This window comes from Eumetopias jubatus, unplaced genomic scaffold, assembly GCF_037043125.1.
Source record: "Eumetopias jubatus isolate StellerSeaLion01/CBP00866 unplaced genomic scaffold, mEumJub1_p1.0 scaffold_1, whole genome shotgun sequence".
Taxonomy (NCBI): Eukaryota; Metazoa; Chordata; class Mammalia; order Carnivora; family Otariidae; genus Eumetopias; species Eumetopias jubatus.
In genome coordinates, this window is record NW_028274807.1 from 101,506,824 (window position 1) to 101,530,523 (window position 23,700).

Below are 23,700 nucleotides of genomic sequence, written 5' to 3' on the forward strand. Positions count from 1 at the left end.
GATAGTTTAATAATAAAACATTCACCTTCTTCGTTAAAAAAAAAAATTGATTTTGATTCCTGATTCTAGACATTGACCAGATTATCATAATTTTATGATTTAAAATTGAATTTAGCTGTTCCTTAAGTGCTATGTGGAAAAGAGCCCCTATCATTTTTAGATAGTTTAGATAAATATAGCACAAAGGAAGTTTAAGTTCAAGGAAGCTGAGGTCTGAGGCCTCTTGGAGTGTGGGACAGCCCTGACAGGGATACCTGTATTTGTTGGTGGTGGTGGTGACTAGAATAAGGGGGAGGGTTCATTATGATCCCTCACTGGAGTTTTATACTATATGTTATTATATACATTATATGTATCACAATATAGTTACACAACATAGTTACACAAAGCTAGTTACAAAAAGCTACATTTGTGCTATGGGTAATAAAAGGGATTTTTAAGTGTAATTTTGTACTATATGAGTTCTTCAGGAAACAAAGCAGACGTATATAAAAAGACAAATCACAACATGTGACAAGTGACAAACATGTGGCACAGACAATAAAGGTAGAGGAACTTCAGAGGAAGTTTACTAAATTGGACAATCAGGCAAGGCTTTGCAGAGGGGTTGGAACTGGAATTATGGAAATATGACTCAGAAATGCAGAAGAGGAGGAAGACATTTCTGAAAAGGCATGACAAAGGCCCAGAGATGGTACCCATGGGGGATGTTTGAGAGACACTGAACAAAACAATGTAACTGGAACAGAGGGTATTTGAAGCAGAGGCTTCATACAGGAATGTACTGGGAAGAAGGGTGCACGGAAGAGTGTGTTAGGAGAAAATGTGGAAGGCCTTGAATGATTTGCGCACTGATACAAACACTGTTGGTAGGAGTAGTAAATTGACACAACTTGCTAGGGGGCAGGTCAGCAATACTTCTCAAAATGCATATTCCTTTTGACTTAGCAGTCTTACTTCTAGGAATTTATTTTTAAAAATTCATTCTATTTCTAGGAACTTTTTTTTTTAAGATTTTGTTTATTTATTTATTTGAGAGAGAGCGCGTGCACAAGCGGGCAGAGGGAGAGCGAGAAGCAGGCTCCCCGCCGAGCAGGGAGCCCAACGTGGGGCTCGATGCCAGGACTCCAGGATCATGACCTGAGCTGAAGGCAGATGCTTAACTGACTGAGCCACCCAGGTGCCCCTCTAGGAACTTATTTTAAGTAATTTATTTATATAAGAATTTAATTGATGTAATCAGAGAAGATCTCAGAAATTTGTGTAAAAGGATGTTTACTCTAGTGTTATTTATAAAAGGAAAATAAAATTAACTGTCCCATACACCAAACTGGTAATAAGTAATAGCACCTCCACATATGGAATCCCCAATGCAACCATGGAAGCATATTTTTCAGCATTACTAAAGACATGGAAATACAATGTAAACATAAGTGAAGAAAGCAAATCACACACCTAAAACTAATGTAATATTGTGTGTCAACTATAATTCAATTAAAAAAATATCTATCTATGGAATAGTTCCATCACCACAAAAATGTTATTTCAATAGAACCATGCAATCTGTGACCTTTTTAGATAGTTTTTTTCACTCAAGATAATATCCTTGAGGGTTTATGCAATTTATTGTATATATTAACAGTTTGTTCATTTTTGATGCTAAGCAGAATTCCATGGTATGAATATATCATGTTTATTTAACCATTCACCCATTGATGAATATGAGGTTTCTTTCCAGTTTTTGGCTATTACAAATAAAGCTAATATGAACTTTTAAAAAAAGAAAAGAAAGCAAACCACAAAAAGTCTTTATACAATACGAATCTGTAGGGGTAGAAATCTTTTCGCTTTTACCCTTCCAGATTCCTTAGCTGGCCTAATAATTAAATTGACATAAGACAGATTAACAGGAGAAAACAAATTTAATTTCATACACACAGGAGCCCTATAAAAAATATGAGACTCCAAGAAGGAACCAAAGCAAGCAGCTTTTATACCTTTCAGACAAGGAAATAATAAATTTGTGAAGAATTGACAAGATAAAGGGGTTTGGGCTTGGGGTAGTAAATTAGTGAAGAAGTAACATGTTTTGTTTATATAGCCTTCTTTACCCTAAATTCCCTATGTCCGGTGATAAGGATGCCTTCTACCCTTCTGGTAAAGGAAGAGAACATTTCACATAGGAGATTTATTTTCTGCTTTCAGGGGAACAGAGGAGGATCAGAGTATTCTTCTTGTACTGGCTGTTTCTTAGGTAACTTTGATTCAAAATAATCAATATGCCAAAGTGGCATATTTTGGGGCGGCATATTCTGCTCTCCTGCCCCACCTTTGAAACTTCCAAGAAGTTTCACAATTCAGAAGCTGATTGGCAGATTGCTCCATTATCTCACTGAACTAGTCTCTTAGTCTTTGAAAATAGGTCAGCTCAGTTAAACAGTTGTGTCTCATTTCAGGGGCAGTGTTGTAGGTAGGCTCCCAAAGTTAGGCCTATATGGTGTGAGTATTTGCATGAGGTATTTAATAGGAGGCATTTCTTTGGAAATAAGATAAAAACAATGGTTAATGATTGGAGCAGACAATAATCCCAGCTTCTGAGTTCTGAAGACAGCTAGTCAAAAAGATTTTTAGATGTCAGACTCAAAAAATCTTCGGATAGAGTAAGGGCAGGCACTCTGTCCTTACTCTGACAGTGGCACTCTGACAGATTTTCCTGGTTTGCAGTTTGAATATCTCTGGTGATCTTTCTGAAAAGATCACACAGCAACAGTCATAAAGATTATCCATACATGAGCTATTATGGTGATTTCTCTGATGTTTATATCAAGTCCAATTTTAGCATTCCCGGCTTTGGGAAAAGGGCAGTTTTAGTTCTCAATGACTACAAGGCAAAAGGGTGGGAGAAATTTGGAAATGTTAGTTTGGAGAGTTGTAGCTACATATTGGAGGAAACTAGATACATTCAGGATCCAGTCCAGTTTAGAGGTAGACAACAAAACTTCAAAGACAATTAATAGGACTAGAATCTGATATCCACAAGTGTGTACTACAGTTTACCATTGAAATATCATTTTTCTCTCTATAGGTAACCCCATTTCTATCAGAGATAATCAAATCAAGATTAATTTGTTCGCAAATAAGTCTAGTATTAATAACTTTGGTCTGATTATTTACATAAGGTCAGCAAGACTAGTGATTAACTATATGGACTCTTTTAAAGTCTGTTTTGCTGGAACTTTTCATAAGGAATTTTATGAAACGACAGAAGACTTTACAAAGGCCGTAGTGAAAGATCTGATGAGAATTCTTTATGAAGCAATTAACAAGGAAATTTGGTTAGTCTGTGACACACAACATTTTAAGGTGATAAATGCATTTATGACTAGTAATGTTATATATCAGATTTTTAGGAATTTTATACAATTTTTTGAACACATAACAATATATAGTCACACAAATACAACCCAAAAAAGGTTTAGCATCACTTCTGATTTAATAATGCTTTCCCATGTAATTTAACATATCAAATAAGCCTAATTAGTTTTTCATCCCTTTTTACAAGGAGAGAGAATAAATCTTTCAAGACGGTCCAGGGACCCTCTGCAAAATCCCAAAGTAAGTTCAAGGCTGAAAAGACTTCATTTAGAATTTGATTTGTGGGGACATTTGTCAAAAATGTTAATAGGTTTTAAAAACTTGATTAATAAATCACAGGTTACTGTGAAACAATACTAAGTTATCCACTTAACAAAAGTGACAACCAAAAACTTTGCAGGAAAATACAGAAAGTTACACAGTAGAAAAAAAAATTAGTTATTTTAATAGAAAAGACTGTCTTCTTAAGTAATCAAAGACCTGATAAAGGGAACACGAAGCACAGGAAATTATTTTGACAAAACACAAAATCTTTGCCTTCTAGGCAGATTACTCAAAGGATAAAGAAACACCTTCCACAATCTTATCAAGAGGGGACTAACAGTCCAAGAAAACTGTCCTTTTAGCAGATGAAAGAAAATTGAGTTTTTGTTTCCATAAATACCTTATTTTAAAAAATGCTTATAATAAATTTGTACTATTTTAGCTAGCATGACCACACAAGAAAAATTCTTTCTCTATTTCTCTCTCTCTCTCAAATGATCAGCATTATATTATTTTTCCCTTAACAAAAATACATCTCCATATCTCATACTTTCTCTGAGCCCAAACACATCTTACTTTGCTTGCATAGTGTTGTGTCCCTTACTATCTCATATATTAATTAGAATTCTTTTTTTTTTAAGATTTTATTTATTTATTCATGAAAGAGAGAGAGAGAGAGAGGCAGAGGGAGAAGCAGGCTCCCAAGGAGCAGGGAGCCCGACGCGGGACTCGATCCCAGGACCCTGGGATCATGACCTGAGCTGAAGGCAGACGCCCAACCATCTGAGCCACCCAGAATTCTTAACTGTTAGAAACCTTAATTTCTGGTATGCAATTGTGAACTCTTATACCAGTATTCTATAGATTGGTAAACCCATTAATGTACTTCATAACCTCTAGAAACATATGTTTTCTTACAGTACAATTTTTTTAATGTGGCACAAGACATGTTGACTGACAGATCCAAATATGTTTAGTTTCTCTGCAATAAGAAGTCAAAAGTTGATAAACCTATGTTCAATAATTAATGTTTCTGTATTTTATCTTACTTAAAAATGACCTAGATATTCAAGGAATTTCCATCATTTAACTTAACTTAGCAAACCTCTGAAGGTAAAAGTCACCACAGAGATTTGGGAAACTTTTAAGTAGACATATCATAAAAAATAATTATTGTTGAAAAATTCACTTAAAAATTTTTATCTTGCTTGCATTTATTTAATTCACTTGTTCATTTTTTTAAAGATTTTATTTATTTATTTGAGAGAGCACGCACGTGAGCGGGGAAAGGAGCAGAGGGAGAGAGAGAATCCCAAGCAGACTCTGCACTGAGTATGGAGCCCCACCTGGGGCTTGATCTCATGACCCTGACCTGAGCCGAAATCAAGGTCCAACACTCAACTGACTGAGCCACCCAGGTGCCCCTAATTCATTTGTTCTTAATAATCATATTAGATTACTCAAAATTTCATGAGATATTAAAGCAGCTAGCCATTATCTTAAGTTATTTTTCCTGCTGACAAATTTTATAACAGAGATAATATGAACTTATTTGACTTTAAGTAAACCTAGGTAGAATGCCATTAACTGTTTTTAAATGCCAACAACTCTAAAGACATTCCTATTTTGATTAAACCAACTAACTTAAACTAGCCTTTATTTACTAAAGGTTATCCTAGATGACATGAACTTGAAAGCACTTGGGTTGACTTCTATTATACTTCTGAGAGTTTTGAAATATTTAATTTGATAAGTGCTCATCTTTCTTTAAGCTAGTTTAATAGGGCTTTACTACAAATTAATTTTGGAAATACCATTTGGAGGTTGGAAAAATAAATCACACATTTATAACATACATATATAAACGTACATAAACACACAGGCAGATACAAACTGAGACCTTAGAGCTTTCATTCTAAAATGTTAGCCATGAATCAAATACAATAATATAAAACTCACAAGTTTACAAGTAACAGTTGAATCCAAATTGTGTTTCTGGCAGTTGGAATAAGTTAAGTTTACCCACTCATATGGCTAAATTTTTTACTATTTGTGGAGAAGACTTTTAAGATTTGTATTTGCCTTTGACAAATAATCTTATGAAAGCTGTAGACTAGAGTTTGAGCAAGAGAGATTTCAAAGCAGATTGTATTTTTAAAAGCCTCCCACACACACTTTTTTCCTTCAGTTTCTCGTGATTGTAGACAGTATTTTCGTTATCTCTGATGGTGTTTATATTTCAAAGACATGGTAAGACTTACACCTCAAGGGACAGAGAAAGAATGCAAATTTTTACCTGAAGTCTAAGGTAATTACTATTTAAATTTTTCTCTTTTTTTTTTTTTAAGAGCAGGACAAATGTGTTTCCAAGGGCCTGATTTTTTACATTTGAAAATGTCTGGAGGCAAATAGGAAAGGCTCTCTGCAGACTTTAAGTTGTTATCAGAGTTATGCTTTTGTTTCTTTAAAGATTCAAGTTGCAAATGAAGAATTGTCAATTTCAACTCCTTTATTTTCTCCTGCATTCCTGATAGCTTTCTTCAAAGAATTGGGTAGCTTCTCCCATTATAATGCTTAGAGGTTGACTAGCACACCCGTTCACACTATTTTGAATTTGCCTTTTTATTACATCAGGGATAAATTTTCCTACCAAGAGAGAAACTAAAAGATTTCTATGTTCTGGAGCTTCAGTGCAGTATGCCTTTGAAAAATCTGTATAAAGCATTCAACAAAGGCCTTTGGATGCTCTCCTTCTTTCTGAATGTACAATTCAAACTCAGACCAGTTCCCCTTAGGGGGGAAAGTTCTATGGCATCTTCTATCAGCCCCTGAACATCAGCCTCCAGCTGTTCTATTTCCTGATCATTTGTAGGAGGGCCTGAGAGAAATTCTGGTCATGTGTTTCCTCTTTGAGAGGGGGTTTTCTCCAGGGGGCCATCTGATCTGTCTGTTAACTACAGTATAATCAAGGGTGGGAAGAATATCCTTGCAGCTAATCAAGGTCCTTGTGAGTGGGGTTGTAAATGGCCACTAATTTTTTTTTTTTAAGATTTACCTATTTATATCAGAGAGAGAGCAAGAGAGTGAGCACATGTGTAAGATGGGGGGGAGGGGCAGAGGGAGAGGGAAAGCAGTCTCCCCACTGAGCCAGAGCAGATGTGGGGCTCCAACCCACAAGCCTGAGATCATGCATGACCTGAGCCAAAACCAAGAGTCTGATGCTCAACTGACTGAGCCACCCAGGTGCCCCTAGCCACTAATCTAATTCCTCTCTAAATTTGGTAGTATCTTCTGAAAGTGGAGGTAAAAGGGCTTTATAGTTTAAAAGATCTGTTGCTTTCCAGAGGACATGAATTCTTCAGGTGGGGCTGGAGGGTTCCGGATTACATCTGCAAACGATATTGCAGAGAAAGGCCTAAGACTGTCAGAGCCTGATTATAGAGACCTGGAAAGTAGGAGCAGTTTGAAGGGACAGCAAAACAAGTCTGCTAAATTTACTTCCTGGTGCTACTGCTAAATACACTTCCTGGCTTTCAGCATTTACCTGAGTAACCCATATAGCCTGGGCCTAGAGATTAGGCTGGAGTGCCATCTGTAAATCTTGTAGGGAAAGGGAAGTTAAAACAGGCAGCTAGGTGTTTAAGGGATTTTCTGGGGAAGGAGGAAGAGTTTGGGGAGCTAAGGGAATTCGCTGAGGAAATGGGGCTAGATTTTCAGAAGGGGAATTTATGTTGAATGTGGATTTTAACTTTTTTCTAAGTCTAATTTCTGTTCCTTCATCCTGTTAGTCCCAAAGGCTAGCCATTATACTCCTTTGAATCCACTTTTTAATTTGATCTTTCCATAGGTACCAAAATGACAACTGTTCAGAATGAGAGCTCTCTTAAATATTTTTCAAATACAGAAGCTTTTCCAATTCAAAGGACCCATCATTGATAAGTAGGATCTTATATTAATCTCAGTATTGACTCAAACCAAGAACCCTTTTATGGCACACAAGACGTAAATGGTGTCCCAAAAGAGAGTACAAAAGATCCAGCACCAGAAAGTTCAGAAAGTTCACTCCCGGTTACCCTATGAAAGCAAAGACTCGTGGTCACAGGCAGTGAGAATGGTGTAATGAAAATGGTGTCTCCAGTTTCCCATGAGAACATGAGATGCCTCCAGGTACAGACCTAGGCAGGTGCTCCTGAATGGGACTTTTCCAGCACCATTAAGACAATAAAGGTTGAGACAATAAAGGTCCTTTATGGGCTGGAAACTTTTGCAACAAACTCCCCTAAGAACTGGCACAGCCAGACAAAGAAAGTGCTGTTTGTAACTTTGTTTTTTAGAACCATCATCTATTCAACTGGCCACCAAAAGCAAGCTGGTGTGTACATCTTCTGGCTGGCAGAAATCTGAGAGAATATTCTCACTAGTTACAAAGCTAAGCTCTCAAGACATAGAACAAGATGAAAGAAAAACTTCATCCAGTTTTTACACAGGGGACTCACAGCAAAGCTTCTCTAAATAGATGCTGGTCTGTTGAGAACCGTGAACTCACCAGTCTGTGAGGCTGGCTCAAACAATAGGTTTATAGGACCCATGCCTGTGTTGCACTCTGTGGTTTTCTTTGTTATGACAAATGACACAAAAGACAGAGACAAAAGAAAACGATGACGGTCTCTGGGAGGAAAGCGATCAATAGAAAACAAGAGTACTCATAACAAACCTTTACCAGAGTTGCTCTACCCAAGGGACTAGTGCACACAAATATTTTCTCCTGCTAATCTAAATTTAGAAAAAGAACTCTCACCACTGCTTCCAGCAGAACTTGCAGGCAGAGAACTGGGAGACATCTGGACATGGTAAGAATTCTTACCTTCTGTGGGCTCCTGTCAGAGGTCCCAGGATCTCTGAGCTGCTGCAGCCAGTGGAGAGCTCCACATTGGGCACCAAAACTGCAGGGGTGAAAATCTTTTTCCTTCTTCCCTTCTAGGTTCTTTGGCCTAATAACTAAATTGACATAAGACCAGTTAACAGGAGAAAAACAAATTTGATTTTGTACGGATGAGAGCCCCATAAAAAATATGAGACTCAAAGAGGTGACCAAAGCAGGCAGCTTTTATATCTTTCAGACAAGGAAACAATAACTTTGTAAAGAATTGACAAAATAAAGGGGTTTGGGCTTGGGGTATTAAATTAGTGAAGAAGTAACAAGTTTTGTTAATATAGTCTTCTTGGCCCTAAATTCCCTATCTTTAGTGATAAGAGTGCCCTCTACTCTTTTGCTACAGGGTAGAGTATCTTTCACATGGGAGATTTATTTCCTGCTTTCAGGGGGACAAAGGAGCATCAGAGTGTCCTTCTTGCACCAGCTGTCTTTGAAATAACTTTAATTCAAAATAATCAATATGCGAAAGGGGCATTTTTGGGAGTAGCATATTCTATTCTCCTTCAATTCCAGTTTCTTAAAGATTATACAAGATTGTCAAGGAATACACCAAAATATTAGCAGGGGTTATGGCTGATTTTTTATTTTTTATTTTTACTTTTTTGGAAAGAATCGATACTTACCTGTCTTGTGCTTCACCCACTCAGGGCCAAATCTGAAAAACCATGATAATGGGGCCAAGGGTGCTCAGTGCAGTGTGGATGCTTATGAAAGAGAGTTCTTTCACACAACAGAGCCCACCTGAAACCAGTGCCTGAAGTCCAAGGCACAGTGAAAGGCCAGCAATGCAAACATTTGGATAGAAGGTAAGCTCTCACTTTCTCTGATCACACCAAGTAAGAACAGGGGCTTTAGTTAAATGTTCACTTGGGTGCCAGGCTTTGTGTTAGTGTTTTTCGTAGATGGTCTCATTTAAATCTCCAATACTCCTGGGGTGCCTGGGTGGCTCAGTTGGATACGCATCTGTCTTCAGCTCAGGTCATGATCTCTGGGTCCTGGGATGCAGCCCTGTGTCAGGCTTTCTGCTCAGCAGGGAGTCTGCCTCTCCCTCTGGCCCTCCCCCCACCCCACTCATACTCTCTCTCTAAAATAAATAAAAACTTCTAAATAGATAAATAAATAAATCTCTAATACTCCTATGAGTTAGGTACCCATATTATTCTCACTTTATATATGGAGAAACTGAGGCACAGAGTGGTAAAATAACTTCCCACAACACAACTAACAAGAGATGGAGCCAGGATCCAAATGTACACAATGATTCTAGAGTCCACATTGACTATGACACTCTCCCCCCCCATTTAAGGGAAGACGGGGAAAAAACATCCATTGTATACATCTCATCCTAGAGCCACCTGCTAAAATGTCCTTGGTGGAGAATTAGGCAGCATACTACCTAATGGGAAAATTCTGGATGGGGCCTATAGGAGCCGTCTGGTACTGGGCCTGGCACTTACTAGGTTTGTAACTTCGGAAGTCATAAGCCCTCCAAGCTTTGACTTCCTCATGCATAAAAGGGAAATAAAATGACCTGCCCTGTAGGCCTTTAAGGATAGCTGTGAACAGCTGTGAGAAAAAACACATAAAATTTCTGTGGAAACTGTCAAGTGCCATACAAGTAAGAATTATTATTAGTCATAATACAAACATGGAACTCTGAGAGTATTAAGAATGGACACCAGATTGCTCTGAGAAGCTCCCAAAGGGTTATTCTCAAAGGAGTATATCATAGTATCCCACAGATATTTGCTCCAGCCGTGGCCTGACAAGAGTGGTGTGTCATATGGAACCTGCACCTGATTTGCAGCACAGGGCAACACACGATATGGAAACACCTACCTGTGAGTAATGGACACTGAGGTGAGCTGAAAAGCAGCATTCACGCAACCCAAATCCTGGCCTGGGAAGCCATTCAGAGAACTGACTCTGATATTCTGACAGTAAGGTCTTTCTTGGCTCATGAGGAAGATCATAATAGGTTAATGATGGTGCCCACTACATTCCAGGCTCTGCCTATGCTAGGCCCCTCATAAACATCTTCTCGAAGACTCACAGTATACCTACTATTATCCCCATTTTGCAGTTAGGAAAATAGGCTCAGAGAGGTTAAGGGGCTTGCCCACCAGATAGCTAGAGATAATGAGAAAATTAAGGGATGAAGACACAATTTTATTCATTCATTTCTGTTCTGATAAGGTTATCTAAAATCTTCTTTGGTCCCTCCAAGATGAAGATAATTAATAGATCATATTATCTCCTAGGTTCCTGCGGACATGTTAGGTAAGTAAAACTTATATTGATCAAAAACATGACCAAAAATGCTTTGTCACTTCCCTCAGAAAGAGATGTGGTCTATTTTGCCACCCTCTGGAAACTGGCCTGTGACTGCTCTGACCAAGAGAGCATGCTGGAAGAGACTCTCCCAGTTTCAGGTCCAGCCTATAAATGGACTGGCAGCTTCCACCTCTCCCTCTGGAATCCAGTGGAGAAGCCCACCTGGAGCAGAACAAAGGTCCCAGCCAATAGCCAGCCCAACCTGTCCATCATGTGAGACTTACAGAGGCACTAGATCCTCCAGCCCAGTCAAGCTACCCCAGCCAGGTAACGTCACGTGTACCAAGACAAACTGTCCCCAAATGGCAAAACTGTATGCAAATGAAGGACTGTTACTGTTTTAAGTGACTGGATTTTAAGTTTTGAGAACATGTTACATAGCAATGCATATCTTAAGATTGACTTAATAATTTTACTTCTAGAAACTTTATGTTCAGGCACTAATCAGGAATGCAGACAAAGGCTTACATTCCAAAACATTTCATTTTTACTTTCTTTTTTTATATATATATTTTTAATGTATTATTTTGTTATGTTAATGACCATACATCATAGTTTTTAATGTAGTGTTCTATGATTCATTCTTTGCATATAACACCCAGTGCTCCATTCAGTACGTGCCCTCTTTAATACCCACCACTAGGCTAACCCATCCCCCCACCCCCCTCCCCTCTAGAACCCTCAGTTTGTTTCTCAGAGTCCATAGTCTCTCATGGTTCATCTCCCCCTCCGATTTCCCCCCCTTCATTCTTCTCCTCATGCTACCTTTTTTTTTTTTTAAACATATAATGTATTATTTGTTTCAGAGGTACTGGTCTGTGATTCAACAGTCTTACAAAATTCACAGCACTCACCATAGCACATACCCTCCCCAATGTCTATCACCCAGCCACCCCATTCCTCCCACCCCCCCACCACTCCAGCAACCCTCAGTTTGTTTCCTGAGATTAAGAATTCCTCATTACAGTGAGGTCATATGATACATGTCCTTCTCTGATTGACTTATTTTGCTCAGCATAATACCCTCCAGTTCCATCCATGTCGTTGCAACTGGCAAGATTTCATTCCTTTTGATGGCGGCATTATATTCCACTGTGTGTGTGTATATATATATATATATATATATATACACATCTTCTTTATCCATTCATCTGTCAATGGACATCTTGGCTCTTTCCATAGTTTGGCTATTGTGGACATTGCTGCTATAAACATCAGGGTGCACATACCCCTTCAGATCCCTACATTTGTATCTTTGGGGTAAATACCCAGTAGTGCAATTGCTGGGTCATAGGGTAGCTCTATTTTTAACTTTTTGAGGAACCTCCATACTGTTTTCCACAGTGGTTGCACCAGCTTGCATTCCCACCAACAGTGTAGGAGGGTTCCCCTTTCTCTGCAACCCTGTCAACATCTGTCATTTCCTGACTTGTTAATTTTAGCCATTCTGACTGGTGTGAGGTGGTATCTCACTGAGGTTTTGATTTGGATTTCCCTGATGCCAAGCGATGTTGAGCGCTTTTTCATGTGTCTGCTGCCATTTGGATGTCTTCTTTGGAAAAATGTCTGTTCATGTCTTCTGCCCATTTCTTGATTGGATTATTTGTTCTTTGGGTGTTGAGTTTGAGAAGTTCTTTATAGATTTTGTATACTAGCCCTTTATCTGATATGTCATTTGCAAATATCTTCTCCCCTTCTGTCGGTTGTCTTTTGGTTTTGTTGACTGTTTCCTTTGATGAGCAAAGGACATTTCATCTTGATGAAGTCCCAATAGTTCCTTTTTGCCCTTGTTTTCCTTACCTTTGGCGATGTTTCTAGGAAGAAACACTGGCCCATGGCACACATGCTGGTCACCAGCATGCTCACCATTTTGGTTTTGTTGACTTTCTTTTGCTGTGCAAAAGCTTTTTATCTTGATGAAATCCCAATAGTTCATTTTTGCCCTTGCTTCCCTTGCCTTTGGCGATATTTCTAGGAAGAAGTTGCTGCAGCTGAGGTCGAAGAGGTTGCTGCCTGTGTTCTCCTTTAGGATTTTGATGGACTCCTGTCTCACATTGAGGTCTTTCAACCATTTTGAGTCTATTTTTGTGTGTGGTGTAAGGAAATGGTCCATTTCATTCTTCTGCATATGGCTGTCCAATTTTCCCAACACCATTTGTTGAAGAGACTTTTTGCCATTGGACATTCTTTCCTGCTTTGTCGAAGATTAGTTGACCATAGAGTTGAGGGTCCATTTCTGGGCTCTTTATTCTGTTCCATTGATCTATGTGTCTGTTCTTGTGCCAGTACCATACTGTCTTGATGATGACAGCTTTGTAATAGAGCTTGAAGTCCAGAATTGTGATGTCACCAGCTTTGCTTTTCTCTTTCAACCTTCTTCTGGCTATTCAGGGTCTTTTCTGGTTCCATACAAATTTTAGGATTATTTGTTCCATTTCCTTGAAAAAAGTGGATGGTATTTTGATAGGGATTGCATTGAATGTGTAGATTGCTCTAGGTAGCATTGACATCTTCACAATATTTGTTCTTCCAATCCATGAGCATGGAACATTTGTCCGTTTCTTTGTGTCTTCCTCAATTTCTTTCATGAGTATTTTATAGTTAGTTCTGAGTACAGATCCTTTGCCTCTTTGGTTAGATTTATTCCTAGGTATCTTATGGTTTTGGGTGCAACTGTAAATGGGATCGACTCCTTAATTTCTCTCCCTTCTGTCTTGTTGTTGGTGTATAAGAATGTCACTGACTTTTGTGCATTGATTTTATATCCTGCCACTTTACTGAATTCCTGTATGAGTTCTAGCAGTTTTGGGGTGGAGTCTTTTGGGTTTTCCACATACAGTATCATATCATCTGTAAACAGTGAGAGTTTGACTTCTTCTTTGCCGATTTGGGTGCCTTTGATTTCTTTTTGTTGTCTGATTGCTGTGGCTAGGACTTCTAATACTATGTTGAATAGCAGTGGTGATAGTGGACATTCCTGCCACGTTCCTGACCTCGGGGAAAGCTCTCAGTTTTTCCCCATTGAGAATATTTGCTGTGGGTTTTTCATAGATGGCTTTTTTGATATTGGGTATGTACCCTCTATCCCTATACTCAGAAGAGTTTTGATCAAGAAAGGATGCTGTACTTTGTCAAATGCTTTTTCTGCATCTATTGAGAGGATCATATGGTTCTTGTTCTTTCTTTTGTTAATGTATTCTATCACATTGATTTGCGGATGTTGAACCAACCTTGCAGCCCAGGGATAAATCCCACTTGGTCGTGGTGAATAATCCTTTTAATGTACTGTTGGATCCTATTGGCTAGTATTTTGGTGAGAATTTGTGCATCCATGTTCTTCAAGGATATTGGTCTGTAATTCTCCTTTTTGATGGGGTCTTTGTCTGGTTTGGGGATCAAGGTAATGGTGGCCTCATAAAACGAGTTTGGAAGTTTTCCTCCCATTTCTATTTTTTGGAACAGTTTCAGAAGAATAGGTATTAATTCTTCTTTAAATGTTTGGTAGAATTTCCCTGGGAAGCCATCTGGCCCTGGGCTTTTGTTTGTTGGGAGATTTTTGATGACTGTTTCAATTTCCTTAGTGGTTATAGGTCTGTTCAGGTTTTCTATTTCTTCCTGGTTCAGTTTTGGTAGTTGATACATCTCTAGGAATGCATCCATTTCTTCCAGGTTATCTAATTTGCTGGCATAGAGTTGCTCATAATATGTTCTTATAATGGTTTGTATTTCTTTGGTGTTGGTTGTGATCTCTCTTCTTTCATTCATGATTTTCTTAAAAATATAAAATCTTAAAAAAAAAGTTGGGGGGTGCCTGGCTGACTCGATGGAGCATGCAACTCTTGATCTCAAGGTTGTAGTTTGAGCCCCATGTTGTGTGTAGAGCCCCATGAGAAGTTACTTAAAAAAATAAAATCTTTAAAATAAATAAACATTATCAATAGTATTATCATAATAGAGGAAAGAATCCATTCGCAAAGGAAAAATGAGCCTCATTTAAATTATCTCTATTATGAACTAGAATTGATGAGTAACAACAGCCTCTTTAATAGTACGTAAGTTTCAGTTTTCAAGATACTTTCCCATTCATCATTGTATATAATGCTCATTATCCCTGGTAAGATGGGTGAGTAAGACACTAACAGAGAAGCTACCTGGACCTCCCACTGTTTCACAGCAAATCAGGAGTCAAGCCCAAGAATTTCCAATTCCATGGTTTCTTAATCCTGGCCGTGTGGCCACCGAGAAAAGCACTGTGATCCACTCATTTTACTTAGCTATTTCCAGATTTCATCTGTGAGTTGCTTTCCATCTGATATTTCTCTGGTAACAAACTCCTATGCTCAGCATTCAAAACACCTAACTTCTTAATACCTACCACATACTTTATGAAAATGTCTTGTGGTAGCATCTGAAACAAATAATACCTTTATTCTGTATGCTCCCTTTTGTATGTGTTCAGAGGAATGTAAAACAAATGATCTTTGTATCAGGCTTGTCTGAAGTCACAATTTGGATAAGTGTATGTTTAGGGTAGATAGGACATGCTTGTTTAGGGAGTCCTGAGGAACAATTCATCACAATTTGGACTTGTAAAAAAATCCATATATTGCCTTATTTTAAAATCTGAATTCAGGGGCGCCTGGATGGTTCAGTTGTTAAGCGTGGGCCTTCAGCTCAGGTCATGATCCCAGGGTCCTGGGATCGAGCCCCGCATCAGGCTCCCTGCTCAGCAGGAAGCCTGCTTCTCCCTCTCCCATTCCCCCTGCTCATGTTCCCTCTCTCGCTGTGTATCTCTGTCAAATAAATAAAATCTTTAAAAAAAAAAATCTTAATTCCGGAATCAGGAAGGATGCCAGTGAAATCTTTAACTGTTTGCCATTACATGGAAAGTGCCCGGTGCCCACCCCTGAGCAAGAAGGCACTCTGTCAGGGAATGCCCACTGGCCCACAGCACACCTCCCTTCTGGTCACCAGCATGTTCACCATCATCTCAAGTCCGGATATGTGCCCCCTTCGCCACCTGGTGTTGCACTTGCAGCTTTGTCTTGTCTAAGTTCTGGCTCGGGTCTCTGTAATCAATTAGCACAAGCTTGAAAAGAAGCACTGGCCCACATGTTGGGATGGGTAATAAACTTACACAAAATCACAGAGGGATAAATGGAAAGCCAAGCTTCATTAAGCAACACAGCTTAATGAAACTTGGCAGCAAGCATCAAATAAAAATGTCCTGCTCCTCTTTTTAAATCTATTTTTCGTGGACCTTGCTGCTGATATTATTTGGAGTGCAGCCACAGCAACGCCAAAGAGCTGAGGAAAGGAACAGGGAAGGAAAGAAAGATGGTAGCTGGCCAGGAGGCTCTAGTCTCACTCCATTAGTTTTGCTCAAAATGACGAAGTCTCTCTGTCACTCAGTTTAATACATTAGTCTTTTAAGAATATATGTAACAGTTGAACCCAAAGAAAACTCAGAGGTTTGATATGTTAATAGAATTTAAGAGACTGTGACCCCTAAATAAAGAAACTTAGAGGTAGGGAGTTTCTTGTAAGACCTCTTATACCATGACACTCTTTTTAGATTTAAAAACAAAGCTCAGGTACCCAGGTGGCTCAGTTGGTTAAGCATCTGCCTCCGGCTCAGGTCATGATCCCAGAGTCCCAGGATTGAGCCCTGCATCGGGCTCCCTGCTCAGTGGGGAGCCTGCTTCTCTCTCTGCCCCCCACGCCTCTCTCAAATAAAATCTTAAAAATAAAATAAAACAAAGCTCAAACTTCATTACAAATTCTCAATAAAAGTTCTCACAAGTCATCCTGTTTACGAATTTATTTATTTATTATCTTTTTAAAGTGAACTCTATCCCCAACGTGGGGCTCGAACTCATGACCCCAAGTTCAAGAGTCATATGCTCTACCAGCTGAGCAACCAGGTGCCCCTTGCAATCCTCATCCTAAAAGAAAACCATAAGACTACCTGGTCATGTTCTGACTACACCACAGTCCATTCCTCTTTGGTAATCCATAAGCTTTTCTCTGATGCCAGACTGTGCAGATTCCAATTGGTTCTGCCACTTACTAGCTGAACGACTTGGGGCCAAGTACTGACCTCTTTTTCACCACTTACTAGTTATATAACCTGGAATAAGTGATTTAACCCTCTTTCACCTCAGTTTCCTCATCTGAATGGAGATAATCCTATTACCCACTTCATAAAGTTTTTGTAAGGCTTACATGAATTAATGTACATAAGGTACTAGAATGATGTCTGACATGCAGTAAAAGCTGTTTGCCATTATTTCCTTTTAAGAACAGACATCCTATAGGCCTGTGATCTCAACTAGCATCGGTTATGCAAATACCAACCAGAAGCCCTGGGAAGTACAGAAGAAAATGAGAAAACAAATACAAAGCAATGCTGAATCACAAATTCCACATTCCTTCTGCTAGCTTTAACCAGTGAGCTGCAGTCACTTTCTCTCCTTTCCTTTCATCACCCTTTTGATCTAGTGATACAAGAAAGGTGATGAACTTGAAAGGCAAGCAGCAAGAAGTAGGAATCAGGAAATAAGCTGGTAGGCTTCAGATTGGACAGGCCCCCCCTTGGTGTGGAATGCCTCACCTGCCCCAGTGCCACAACGATGCAGTTCCACCTCTTTCGTGCCTACTTCCTGGCTACGGAGGCATGGACGGATGGAGAGAGGACTGTGCTAGGATTGGCAAACTTTCAGAGCCATAAGACGCAAAAAAAGGACATGAATCAGGGAATCAGGCCTGTTGTCTGTGGCTCTGTCACCCACCTTTGAGTGTCCTGGGGTGAGTCACCTGAATTCTCCTGTTCTACTGCATCTACAGAATGAGAAGACCTATGCTATAGACCTCATAAAATGTGAAAATAAGTTGTAATAAGGCATGTGAAAGCATTTTGAGAAATATAAGGTACTATGAAAAGTTACATTAATGACAGGGTTTGCGTTAGAATAGCTTTCCCTAACGTTAACAAGTTATACACAAAAAAGGTCTTATTATCAAGTTAATTTAGCAAATGCGGGGTTAAGAAAATTCTCCAGATTTCTCTACTTAGGATAGTGATCCCCAACCCGATTAGATCCAATATGCCTTTGTTGTAAACAAATTTTCTTTGTTAACACCTCCCTACTACCCTAAAACAAAATTCATAGACATATCCTACATAAATGATTTCCAAAAGGACCACCAGCAATAAAATATGTATTTTAATACATAAATGCTTGAGAATAACTAACCCAAAAGACATAGTAGTGAGACACTTGTAGAGAGAATCATGGTGAATATGACAGCACAAACAAGGCTACAGAGTTGTGCTGTATCAGTACTCAATACAAAAAGTGGTGTTTGCTCATGATGTGCTTTTCTAAAATAGTAAATAATTCTTGGCAAAGCTCCAAACAAAATACAATCCTCCCTGGATTTACATGGTCATTGTACTCCTAAGACATTCAGTGTCTATTAGAAAAATCACAATTACTTTGTATTTATATGTAAAACAGAGCTAGGACCTACCCGAATTATAAAACAGATTTTTCAGCTACATGGCCACAAGGATAAGAGGAAGTCCCAGAGGGCAAGAGACAACTCATGATTTTGTGGGACTGTCTGTACACTGCAGGCTAGCTAGTGTCCATCACCTCTAGGCCAATCAGTATGACAATAAAACACTCCCACAAATTTATAATTTATAAAACCTTCTCTAGGGGACAGTACCACTCTACTGAGAATCATTAGTATAGGGCTTCAAGAATGAGACATGGCAAGCAAGACAGAAGTCACAGATCTTTGAACATGGCAATGTGACCAATGAAGAGGAAAATATGAGAACACTTTAAAACAGAACACTTTTCTTTCCCAAATAGCTTCTAAGAAGACTATGGTTTCACTAATCACACTTTGGGAAATATTGGTATTGATCATTTTTTAAAAAAGAAGATTTACTAGAGAAAGCATACTAAGTAACCTGCCACAGGTGATATGTTTTCCAGGAAAGTCTGATGCTTGGCTGGACCTCTCAATGTGTTACCATCCTGGGTCGTTGGGCTCTCCAAGCAATCGAAATTGACTGGAGCCAAGCAGGAATTTCAGGCAAGACTTTTATTGGGGCCTATGCTCAAGCACAAAGGAGACAGCACAAAGGAAAGGGTCCTTCAGGTTGACTCCTCAAACAAAGGCCAGGGAAAGTTTTTAAAGAGGCTAAGGCAGGAGAGGAGTGCCGGCTAAGCACGTAGGGGCGGAGAGAGATACAAAAGTTGGGTGCACAGGCACAGTGGACAGCCCATGCTTCCTTATGCATCTCATATCTCATTAGCATGTTTAAATCCACTCCTGGGTGTGATACTCCGTACTAAAATGAGGGAAACAGTTGGTGAAAGGTCAGCACTGGAGTCCACCTTGGCATAGACTGGTTTGGTCTTCACCAGTCTTCCTAGTCAAGTCTCCCCCTTGGTAAGCATACTGCTTCCGCATTCCTACAAGATATGCTACTCAAAGGGGCATAGTGTTTCCACTATCAAGGAATCTGGGATTTGCAGTCAGGACTGAGGGGAGCTGACTCCAGTCCCTGCTCGATCTCAAATGTATCAATAACACAGAAAAAAATATCATCTCTTCAAACACAAGAAAGAGGGAGCTCATAGAAACTTTTCTAGGACACCTAGACATCACAGACACAGAGCCTGAATTTCATTAGTGCCATTCAGGATAAATGGTATGAAAGTTTGATATTTGGAGTCCAGACTGTTGCTTGGAAGTCACTTTTATGGTCCTTGGACATATTAATACATAAATTTATTTTTCAAGGCCTATACATTTCTCATGTTTATTTCCCAAAAGTAAATGGGATTTCTAGATCAGTCCAGTGAATGAGGCAAATAATGTTAACTATGTTTTTCATTATCAATTCAATATATAAAATTAAAACAATGAAATATTTATCTCCATTTGTTCTCCAAACTTGCATTTATAAGCATTGAAAGATACCTTTAAATTGTAAAATCTACATTTTAGATTTCACTTCTCCCAAACCTGGCTTTAACTCATAACCTAGTGACTACTAAAAAAATGACAGCCTCATTATTTAGGGCATACTGAGGCTAAAAATGTCTCAATCTCTACCTAAGTGGAAGAAATAGGGGTGGGGCTCCCTGCTCAGCAGGGAGTCTGCTTCACCCTCTGCCTCTGCCCGTTTCCCCCCCCAACTAAATAAAAGCATTAAAAAAAAATAAAATAAAATGGAAGAAATAGACTCCAGTACATAATTACAGAGCAATCAGGTGAATGCTATTAGCTACAGGACTCCAGAGGAAAACACCTCACCCAACCAACCTGGAGACTCAGAAAAAGTTTCTTGACAACTAACTTGTAGGGAGTCAGAATTATCTCCTTAATTACATGGTCAATACATTTTTAACAGATTTTAAGAGAAGCATGAAAACAGTACATCTGATTTTATAAGTACGTAGTGTGCACTGGTGCCATCTGGTGGACATTTGTTTTAAAAGCAAGCAGAAACTATATTTTGCAATATAGTTTATCTTATAGTTTCTGTAACTTGGGGACCAATGTATCAATTTACTTCTAGGTTTCCCTATCAACCTAAATCAGGTCACTTACTACATGGTCACACCTCATCTTCATTCAGATTTGTGGATGAGTTAAGTTACCACATTATGTGCAAAATAAGTACTTGACAGTGGTGTAGCAAAGGAAATTTGTATGAAATGGGCAACAAAAGAATTTTTTTCCATAGTTGTAAACCTACTTCAATTCATCCAAGAGTTTTTAGAGGAAAGACTCACTGAAAAAATCTAAATTATGGATATCAATGGTCCTACTTAAACAAGATCTAGAGAAGCACAAACCTTAAGGAGAAATAAATTATGATCGTAACTACATCAGAGTTAAATATTTGTTTAATGAAGGACATTTGCAAATTTAACAAATAATAAAATGAGTGAAGATATTTGTAATGTCTGAAACTAACAAGGGCTATTTACACATTTCTTCAAATCAACACAAGAAAGAGGAAAGAAATAAGCACTGACCAAAAAAAGAAATGAAATACAGTATACATCAAATAAATATAAATATCACTTTACACCTATCAGGTTGGCAAAATATAAAGGATATTAGCAAGTGCTAGTGAAAATGTGAGGAAACAAGCTCTCAAGTATTTCTGTTGGAAAGAAATCCGGCAGTACTTAGTTAAGTATGCATATATTCTATAACCCTACAATCTTGTTCCTGGATGTATAGTTACTTATTGCTGTGTAACAAATTACCCCAAAATTTAGAGGCTTAAAATGACAAACACGTATTATCTCAAAGTTTCTGTGGGTCAGGAATCCAGATGTGGTTTGGCTAGACATCTGTGAGTTTGGGTTTCTCAAAAGACTGCAGTCAAGGGTCACCTGCGTTACAGTTATCTCAAGAGTAAATGGGGAAGTAACTGCTTCCAAGTTTACTCACATAGCTGTTGGCCAGAGATGTAAGTTCCCTACCACACAGACCTCTCCATAGGGCAGTTCACAACATAGCAGCTTGTTTCCCCCAGAGAAGAATGAGAAATGGCAAGCAAGACAGAAGTCACAGATCTTTGGTAAACTATTCAGAAGTGACATCTCATCACACTTGCCCTATTTTATTCATTAGAAAAGAATCACTTGGTCCAGCCCACATTAAAGAGTAGGAATTTAAAAAAGCGCATGAATATCGGGAAGCAAGAACCACTGGGAACCATTTTAAAGGCTGCCTGCCACACTGGGTATATATCCCAGAAATTCTGAACAGATGAATAATAAAACAGGGATAAAGCTGTTCATTGCAGTATTGTGTGAAAAACAGTTGCAGGCAACTTAAATGCCCATCAACGGGAAAATAGATAAGAGAAAATGTGATATAAACATATGGAAAAATACTATGCGATGAGAAATGGTGAACCAAATTTATATGTAGCAACATGGATCTACTTTAAAAACATAAGGCTGAGTGTAATAGAGTAATGTACAACAGCCTTTATTTAAATTTAACCCATGAATAACATTATATATCTTTCAAGAATTTCAATGTATCTACATAAAAGTATGGAAGGTAGACATATGTGACAAGGGTAACAAAGGGAGAAGAAAAATGGGCATGATGATTTCCATGGACAACATGCCATAAAATGAGCATAAACAATTCAATTCTGTGGTTCTAAAGGCGTTAAAACCAAGGCCCAAAAGACAGGAGGAAAACTAAGGCCTCCCTCTATGGCGGTGCTCAAGCCTCTGAGTTCTTCCTAGAGAGAGCCAGTTACTGGTTATAAATTCACTTTACCTACCCTTCTATGTGCTATTCTGAACATCTTGGGGCTGGGAGACGTCAAACTGTATTTCTACTCTCTTGCCAGGTGGCTTCCTGTTAGGCAGTGGAGGGAACGGAAGAAGCTGAAGAAAAAGAAAGGCTGGGGCTCCCAGTGTGTGGCAGTTGCCGGCAGGCACGTGTGCTGCTACAACAACGGGTGATTCCAGACAAGCGGCCGGCAGGTCTGGTTAACCAAACGCCCTTCGGTTAGGTGACATCTCTTCAGTAGAGCAGCCCTGCCTCTGAGCACAGCTACAGGTCAGCACAAAGGGCTTCAGTGTCTGCAGCTCCTCATCTGTTTATTACTCCAGGCCCACTTGCCGTCTTCCTTTTTTCCACTTCTGGCCCCTTTATGTCAGTACACACTACAAACCATCTGGAAAATACTGCTTTTCTGGGGCACCTGGGTGGCTCAGTCGCTGAGCGTCTGCCTTCAGCCCCACATCGGGCTCCCTGCTTTGCGGGAAGACTGCTTCTCCCTCTCCCACTCCCCCTGCTCGTGTTCCCTCTCTCACTGTCTCTCTGTCAAATAAATAAATAAAATCTTTAAGAAAAAAAAAAGAAAAAAATGGGCTCTTTTGTGAGACTCTTCTAAATAAATTCCATTAGATAGAACTTAATAAACACACACACACTCTTTAGTCACTTTCACTTTTCTCTAAGGAACATCTCAGATTATCAAAGATGAATAAATTGCACAATAAAATGTCAATATTCACTCATTTCTTTCAAATAAATCACTTGATAACAGCAAAGAATTCTTTCTTTTCCTCTAATATTAGCTCTGATACATGGCACTGCTTTTGATCCATAACTTTTAATTCTGAAATACTTATATACTCACAGGAAGTAGCCAAAAAAAAAAAAGTACAGGGAGATCCTGTGCATTTTTCATCCAGCTTCCTACCATGGTAATCTTATGCAATTATAGGATCAAAACTGGGAAACTGATACTGACACAAATCCACACAACTTATTATTCAGATTTTATAAGTTTTACAAACATTTGTGTGTGTGTGTATGCGTGCGCACGCATTCACATGTGTGCACAATTTTATCACCTGGATAGTTTCATGTGATCATCACCACAATCAAGAACTATTTCATCACTGGGGCATCTGGGTGGCTCAGTCGGTTAAGTGTCCAACTCTCGATTTCAGCTCAGGCCATGGGTTCAGGATCATGAAGAGCCCCAGGTTAGGCTCTGCGCTCAGCATGGTGTTTGCTTGAGAGCCACCTCCCTCTCCTTTTGCCCCTCCCCTGGCTCATGCTCTCTCTCTCAAATAAATAAAATCTTAAAAAACAAAACAAAACAAAAAAAAAAACTGTTCCATCACCAAGAGGCTCTCTCATGCTACCCCATTAGAGCCACACACAACCTCCACATACACCCCCATCCCTAAACCCTGGCCATCACTAAGCTG

At 39.0% G+C, this 23,700-nt stretch overlaps 2 long non-coding RNA genes across 7 annotated transcripts in view; one reads left to right on the plus strand and one right to left on the minus strand.

Annotated features, from left to right (window-relative positions):
• LOC148165041 (uncharacterized) overlaps nucleotides 1-8,960 on the minus strand; it is a 27,752-nt gene extending 18,792 nt beyond the window's left edge. Inside the window, exon 1 of the long non-coding RNA XR_015768774.1 lies at nucleotides 8,504-8,960. This is a non-coding gene — a long non-coding RNA (uncharacterized LOC148165041). The remainder of the gene's footprint in view (nucleotides 1-8,503) is intronic.
• LOC114209070 (uncharacterized) lies at nucleotides 8,315-22,832 on the plus strand. 6 transcript variants are annotated; one of them, XR_015768773.1, is made up of 5 exons: nucleotides 8,315-8,489; nucleotides 9,223-10,416; nucleotides 10,915-11,176; nucleotides 18,919-19,018; nucleotides 22,323-22,831. It is a non-coding gene; the product is annotated as an uncharacterized LOC114209070 (long non-coding RNA). The 6 variants fall into 6 exon arrangements; XR_015768772.1 differs by having other exon boundaries at nucleotides 8,316-8,489; nucleotides 9,223-10,435; XR_003609235.2 differs by having other exon boundaries at nucleotides 8,320-8,489; nucleotides 9,223-9,381; nucleotides 10,318-11,176; nucleotides 22,323-22,829.
• The last annotated feature ends 868 nt before the right edge of the window (nucleotides 22,833-23,700 follow it).